General features: G+C 40.0%; 1 protein-coding gene across 1 annotated transcript in view; it reads right to left on the reverse strand.

Annotated features, from left to right (window-relative positions):
- LOC106880711 (ATP-binding cassette sub-family C member 1) overlaps window positions 1-6,000 on the reverse strand; it is a 64,763-nt gene that overhangs the window by 50,313 nt on the left and 8,450 nt on the right. The gene's annotated exons all lie outside the window — the stretch shown is intronic.

Consider the following 6,000-nt stretch of genomic DNA (forward strand, 5'->3'; position numbering starts at 1 on the left):
AATTCTACAACTCTACAGAAGTTAGTGTTTCATAGAATTCTTGAAAATGCTTAAATTGTTTCAGCTTCAAAGCTGTGGTCATACTGGAGCACCACTGTTGCCCCAGTAATTGTGCAAACCTTTATTGCTAAGTTAATCAGTTCATTCATTTTTATATTGTTAGAATGGGAGAATGAGAAAAAAAATTACTGGATTGAATCTGTGGTTTTATAATAGATATCTGTTTCTGTTCTTCTACACACTTTCATAATTAAAATGTTTTGAAATGACTGGTTAAATTTCTGGTTCAATTCCATTGTGAACAGTTATTGTTGTTTATATTACTTATTAGATTCTTAAATTTTATAAGTGTATTTTGATCTTCCTGCCATAGAATTAAACAGTCTTCTAAGTATCTTTTCCAATTTCCTTTTAAATAGTTGTAAAATATGTTTTTAAATATTTGAGATTTTTCATAAATTATCCTCTCATAGTAACTCATTAATAAGTTGGCATATGTGGGGGAAACTTTGGTTCCCATCACAGACCATGTTAGTTGAGTGTATGCTAAGTCATTTGAATATGAAATGATCATTTTGTAATATGAATCTCAGACCACCCTAAAGCCAGCACACTTCAACAAGTTCTTGTCTTTGAGTTGAGTTATCTACCTGAACCCATTCACAAAAGGCTAACAAGCTCTTTCAAGTGCTTAAAGCTGCAGTGCAAGTAATGACAGGCAAGTGAGCAGACACATGTAAATAAATGACAGAGCAGTATTTATTTTTACTTTTACAATTACTTGTTTCAGCCAGTAGCTGTGGTTATGCTGTGTTAGATAATTTTGTATCATCATGGAAACTTGGGAGGAGAGGGACAATATAATGTTGAAACAACCATTTTTATGAAATAGTGTTTGCATGACTTTCTTAAAAATATTAAGATAAGCACTATTATAATATCAGCTTTTTTTTTCTCTTAGTCACTATGATAAAGCTACATGTCTCACACACATACTAATCTTACTTAGCCATGGTTTCTTACCTTTCTCTTCTCTATGTGGAAAGGGAGTGAAGACAAATAGCCTAATGGTTAGAATATTATGCTTATGATTGTAAGATCCAAGTTTTGCCTCCCAATTTTGAGCAGCACATTGTGTTCTTGAGCAAAACATGTCATTTCACATTACTCCAGTCTATTCAGCTGTAAATGACTTCCAGCAAAATCTGGAACATTAACCCTGTGATTAACTAGCATTCTGTTCAAGGAGAAATGTTGTAATTTCAGTTACTTATATGCAACAGAACCTGGGTTAAGTTCCTTCCTTATGATTCCTAGGGCTCATGATAGATCTTTCTGGACAAGGGTCCAAAGTGTTTTTCATATTTTCGACATTGGGCCTCACCGAGGCGATGACTACTGACCGAGACCTTTGGAAATGTGCTGTGCGTGAGAAGACCCGGCAAGCCAAGTAAGATCGTTGCCAGTGCCCCTGGACTAGTTCTTGTGCGGGTGGCACATGAGATGCACCATTTTGAGTGTGGCCGTTGCCAGTACCGCCTGACTGGCTCCCGTAGGATTTTCGAGTGAGATCGTTGCCAGTGCCCCTGGACTGGCTTGTGCGGGTGGCACATAAAAGACACCATTTCGAGCGTGGCCGTTTTCGTGCGGGTGACACGTAAAAGCACCCACTACACTCTCTGAGTGGTTGGCGTTAGGAAGGGCATCCAGCTGTAGAAACTCTGCCAAATTAGACTGGAGCCTGGTGTTGCCATCCGGTTCCACCAGTCCTCAGTCAACTCGTCCAACCCATGCTAGCATGGAAAGCGGACGTTAAACGACGATGATGATGATGATGATTTAATTGAATTTTGTTTTATTATCTTGAGTGCCTATTTCCTGCATTTGTATTTTTGTGAGGTTATCTTTGACTTGCTTCAGTCATTAGACTGTGGCCATGCTGGGGCACTGTCTTGAAGAACTTTTAGCTGAATGATTCAACCCCTGTACTTACTTGTTTTAAGTCAGATACTTATTCTATTGGTCTTTTGTCAGGCAACTAAATTATGGGGACGTAGATATACCAACACCAATTGTCAAGTGGTGGTGGGAAACAAACACGAAGACACACACACACACACATATGACAAGTTTCTTTCAGTTTCCATCTACCAAATCCACTCACAAATCTTTGGTTGGTCTGAGGCTGCAGTCTATAGAAGACACTTGCTCTAAGTGCCACACAGTGGGACTGAACCCAGAACCATAGGGCTGGAAAGCAAGTTTCTTACCACTCAGCCATGCCTTACTAAATTTTCAACTTGTCCCTACTTTCATTGTATCATATCTTTTGCAAATCCCTTTATGTTTAAATAACTTATCCAAGGCTCATGTGTTAGTAAGCCCTCTATTCAACATATATAATTAAAGTGTATCAGTCAGTCCTGGAGAATAAAAGAAGACTAATTATAATCATCATTGCCTTCTGGCTGTTATTCTATTTATACTTCTGTCTTGCTCTCCACTTATAATATCAATTTATGTTTAATCTTACTGTATTACGCTTTATTAATTTTATCTATAGTTTTAGCCTCTAATTGTGTCGTTTCTTTCTCACTCTATTTCAACATCATCATTATAGACAAAATTTCAGTCCTTCATCATTTATCATTCCCCATATTTACTTTATGAATTATTTCATACTGATATTTATTTACTCTTTTACTTGTTTCAGTCATTTGACTGCAGTCATGCTGGAGCACCGCCTTAGTCAAGAAAATCGACCCCAGGACTTATTCTTTGTAAGCCTAGTACTTATTCTATCGGTCTCTTTTTGCCGAACCGCTAAGTTACGGGGACGTAAACACACCGGCATTGGTTGTCAAGCGACGGTGGGGGGACAAACACAGACTCACAAACACACATACATATATATATACGACGGGCTTCTTTCAGTTTCCGTCTACCAAATCGACTCACAAGGCTTTGGTCGGCCCGAGGCTATAGTAGAAGACACTTGCCCAAGGTGCCACGCAGTGGAACTGAACCCGGAACCGTGTGGTTGGTAAGCAAGCTACTTACCACATTTATTTATTTATTTGCTATTTTATTTCATTTCTTTTTACACAAACTCATCAGCTGCAGGCATAGCTGTGTGGTAAGAAGCTTGCTTCCCAACTACATGGTTCAGGGTTCAGTCCCACTGTGTAGCACCTTGGGCAAGTGTTTTCTATAATAACCTTGGGCTGACCAAACCCTTGTGAATGGTTTTGGTAGATGGAAACTGAAAGAAACCTGTCGTATATATACATGTATGTATATCTATGTGTGTGTGTGTCTTTCTGTCTGTGTTTGTCCCCCCACTACCACTTGACAACCAGTGCTGGTGTGTTTGCATCCCTGTAACTTAGCAGTATGGCAAAAGAGTTCAATGGAATAAGTACTAGGCTTAAAAAATTACTATGGAGTTGATTCACTGGGCTAAAAATTCAAGGCGGTTCCCCAGCGTACCTGCAGTCTAACGACTGAAACAAACAAAAGATAGAGAAGCCAACAGTGTTTTCATCAAGTCATATTAATTTATATTTTTACTATTAACAGTAATAAACACTCATCAGCAAATAAGTATATTATCAAAATATGTAATGCATTACTCTAGTCATCGATGTGTTCTTGAATGAAGTAAAGTGCCTTTTGTAGGAATCACTGTTTTAATAAATCACATACAAACACACAGACAGACATACTGTATAGATGTCTATGATCTATACAGTATTTAACTACATTCAAAACAACTTCTCTATGCTGTTTAGAGATTAAAGAATGAAGAAAATTCTAAAAAACTAACTGTCATCAATAGTAAAAGCAACCAATGACTTTGAAAATTAACTAAGTCAAAAGTTCCCGAACTGGTTTCCAGTCCTACAGTTACTAAATGCAGAATATCAAACAGTGGCACAAGATTATATTTAACAGAAGGTTCAGAGTCCAAGTTTAAAAATGAACACACCTTTAAAATAAAATAAAATTTTACTTTTTTTCATACATATGATACATATATGTACATACATTTCACATATATATATTTTTCTAATACAAGCAAACATGTATATATGTATGTATGCAGTTACAAGCTCCAGGTAAGCATATAATGGAATGAATAACTGTGATATGTCATCTAAACATGTTATCCTCCATTTTCTATATATATGAATATATACATACATATATATTTATATATATACATGCATCAAGCTGTTAGATCAGGTTATGAAAGTTACAGAGAGGGTCATAGCCCAACTAATTAGGGAGCGAATCAATTTAGATGAGATGCAGTTTGGGTTCGTGCCAGGTAAAAGCACTACTGATGCCTTATTTCTAGTGAGACAGCTGCAGGAGAAATACCTAGCTAAGGATAAACCTCTGTACCTGGCTTTCGTTGACATGGAGAAAGCCTTTGACAGGGTCCCCCGATCCCTTATCTGGTGGTCAATGAGGAAACTTGGGATAGAAGAATGGTTAGTGAGAGCTGTGCGAGCCATGTACAGAGATGCTGCCAGTAAGGTGAGGGTGGGAAATGAGTACAGCAATGAATTCCGGGTAGAAGTAGGGGTCCACCAAGGTACCGTCCTCAGCCCCCTCTTATTTATCATAGTCCTCCAGGCAATCACAGAGGAGTTCAAGACAGGTTGCCCCTGGGAGCTCCTCTATGCTGATGACCTTGCCCTAATTGCGGAGTCACTATCAGAACTAGAGGAGAAGTTTCAGGTGTGGAAGCAAGGTCTAGAATTGAAGGGCCTTAGAGTCAACCTAGCTAAAACCAAAATCCTAATAAGTAGGAAGGTAGATAAAACACAAACCCCTTCAGGTAGATGGCCCTGCTCAGTATGTAGAAAAGGAGTAGGTAGTAACTCTATAAGATGTACCCGGTGCAAGCTATGGACACATAAGAGGTGCAGCAACATCAAAGGCAGGTTAACTAGCAAGTTAGTTTTTGTTTGTGGCAGATGTTCAGGTGCAATAAAGACTGCAAACAAACAGGAAACAACTTCTATCTCATTCCAGGGTGAAAAACTAGAGGTAGTCGATAGCTTCTGCTATCTGGGCGACCAAGTTAGTAGTGGGGGTGGGTGCGCTGAAAGTGTAGCTGCTAGAATAAGAATAGCCTGGGCAAAGTTTAGAGAGCTCTTACCCCTGCTGGCGACAAAGGGACTCTCCCTCAGAGTAAAAGGCAGACTGTATGACGCATGCGTACGAACAGCCATGCCACATGGCAGTGAAATATGGGCTGTAACTGCTGAGGACATACGTAAGCTCGCAAGGAATGAAGCCAGTATGCTCCGTTGGATGTGTAATGTCAATGTGAATACCCGTCAGAGTGTAAGTATCTTGAGAGAAAAGCTGAACATTAGAAGCATCAGTTGTGGTGTGCAAGAGAGACGATTGCGCTGGTATGGACATGTGGTGAGAATGGATGAGGATAGCTGCGTGAAAAAGTGCCACACCCTAACAGTTGAGGGAACCCGTGGAAGAGGTAGGCCCAGGAAGACCTGGGCTGAGGTGGTGAGGCAAGACCTTCGTACATTGGGCCTCACCGAGGCGATGACTACTGACCGAGACCTTTGGAAATGTGCTGTGCGTGAGAAGACCCGGCAAGCCAAGTAAGATCGTTGCCAGTGCCCCTGGACTGGCTCTTGTGCGGGTGGCACATGAGATGCACCATTTTGAGCGTGGCCATTGCCAGTACCATTTTGAGCGTGGCCGTTTTCGTGCGGGTGACACGTAAAAGCACCCACTACACTCTCTGAGTGGTTGGCGTTAGGAAGGTCATCCAGCTGTAGAAACTCTGCCAAATTAGATTGGAGCCTGGTGTTGCCATCCGGTTTCACCAGTCCTCAGTCAAATCGTCCAACCCATGCTAGCATGGAAAGCGGACGTTAAACGATGATGATGATGATGATGATATATGTTTTTATATATATACACACACATACATATACATACATATATATATATTTACAT

The sequence above is a fragment of the Octopus bimaculoides genome, chromosome 20 (assembly GCF_046866305.1).
Source record: "Octopus bimaculoides isolate indiv1 chromosome 20, ASM4686630v1, whole genome shotgun sequence".
NCBI lineage: Eukaryota > Metazoa > Mollusca > Cephalopoda > Octopoda > Octopodidae > Octopus > Octopus bimaculoides.